Source organism: Trichoplusia ni, unplaced genomic scaffold, assembly GCF_003590095.1.
Source record: "Trichoplusia ni isolate ovarian cell line Hi5 unplaced genomic scaffold, tn1 tig00004211, whole genome shotgun sequence".
Lineage (NCBI taxonomy): Eukaryota > Metazoa > Arthropoda > Insecta > Lepidoptera > Noctuidae > Trichoplusia > Trichoplusia ni.
This window is the reverse complement of record NW_020800535.1, coordinates 10,787-12,780: the sequence shown is the minus strand read 5'-3', so window position 1 is coordinate 12,780 and position 1,994 is coordinate 10,787. Positions and strand designations below refer to the sequence as shown.

Here is a 1,994-nt window from a genome sequence, read left to right as displayed (position 1 = left end):
TTAACCAAACGGATCGCAGATTTTAATATGCTAAAAATAATTAGTTTTGAACAAGTACTCAACTTTAGTCATTGATTCTGCATTATTTTTAACAAGCTACAACTTGTTATTTCTGTAATGATAATATTATTTATATTCTTTGTGCGACAACCCTACGTAAACAATGCAAACAACAATAATTGCAATTTGAAACTTAGGTACATTCATAATTTCGTAATTTTTGCTGCATGTTAGACCTATGTCATAATAAATAATTTTCACTCACAGTTTACTTACTAAACTTAACTAAAATTAATAAATCTCATGAATTACCTGTAATTCGAAGAAACTCTTGTCTCAACATTGTAAGGTAAGTCTTTAACTATTTAACTAATTGCTTCACGATCATTAACACCTATGGATACTTAAGCTCATGTATTTTTGTTTTTTCAGGACTCCTAAATGTTAAAATTCCTTAATACCTTTGGGAAACAGAGATCGTCGCGCAGTGAATAAGATCTTACAATTTACGATTAAAAATACGATACGACAATCATCCGAGGTATTGATAATCAATTAAAAAAGGAGGTAATGATTTTCTTTTGGTTTTTAAAATAGATTTGAGCTATCTTAAATAATAATATTATAATCACAGGTTTTTATGTAAAGAAATGACTGCGGTTCTTGTACTTAAGTCTAAATTACATTTTTGTGTGTACACTATTTCTAACCTAAGTTTTATGGTTTTTCAGAAGCAGAATAGAGCCGTTACTTTGGTGCTTGTGATGAAAATATACCATAGTCTAATAGTAGCAGCAGTCAACAGATCCTGTGATTAAGTTTTAGTTTTTAAAGTAGTATTTACACGAAAAATATACCTCGCAGGTACGATTACTCTTTTATAAGTTTCAATAGATAAAATGCCATTATGTTCGGTTTGCAACATTGAAGTGGATTTTCGTCGTTGGAGTAACCATTTGCGAACTAATAAGCAAAAAATTATAGTACTATTCACATCAATGATAACGTCGCAATAATACATTCCTGTTTGAAAGGACGTATTACAAGTTACCGGATAGCTACACCTAAAACGGAAATAAATATTTACCCAGAAAGCTTTTTAAACATTATTAATGATCAAGTTAAATCTTTAATTGATAGTTCGCTTCAAAAACATTATTCTGTTAAAATTAATTTTGAATATTTCGCAAATTTTTTAATGTTTAAAAATGACCTCCAAGAGTTAAAGTCTTTTGCAACAAAAAATTTTATTATTCATTTAAATTACAACTTCAAATCTTTCTATGAAAAAGCTGTATCGATAATATTAAAAAAAATTGATGACTTTCAAGAAAGGGACAGCGGATGGACGTTTATGAATAATTCACATCAAGAAATAAATATTAATAAATATCAACCTCTCAGCGGATCGCAATTTATAGATTTACCTAAATACATTAAAAATAAGAAAGCATGTTTGAATATTCAAAATAATGACGAGTGTTGTTTTTTGTGGTGTGTAGTTGCTGCTTTATACCCAACGAATACACACCCTGAAAGAATAACATCGTATCCTCATTTCCGCGATGTCTTGAACGTAAATGATATCCAATTGCCAATCACTTTTTCTGATATAGATACTTTTGAAAGGAACAATCCTTTTTTAAATATTTATATTTACGGTTTAAGAGGTAGTAAGACTATAACAGGACCTCTATACAAATCTGAGAAAATTAATCATAAATCTAAGAAAATTCATTTACTGTTTTTAGAAAATTCGAATTCATCTCACTATAGTCGCATTAAAGATTTACCACGCCTCGTTAAAACCCAAATAACAAAACATCATAGTAAGATATATTTCTGCGAAACCTGTTTAGTGTTTTTTTCTAGTGAAGAACGTTTTGAAAATCATTTGTGTGCAGGAGTTATTACTGTATTGCCTGATAAAGGAACATTTTTACAATTCAAAAATTATAATAAAAAACAAGACATTCCTTTCATAATCTACGCTG

General features: G+C 28.9%; 1 long non-coding RNA gene across 1 annotated transcript; it reads left to right on the top strand.

The window, feature by feature from the left end:
- Nucleotides 1-251: 251 nt before the first annotated feature.
- On the top strand, nucleotides 252-1,121 carry LOC113508240. Its single transcript, XR_003402002.1, has 3 exons — nucleotides 252-349; nucleotides 433-567; nucleotides 732-1,121. It is a non-coding gene; the product is annotated as an uncharacterized LOC113508240 (long non-coding RNA).
- The last annotated feature ends 873 nt before the right edge of the window (nucleotides 1,122-1,994 follow it).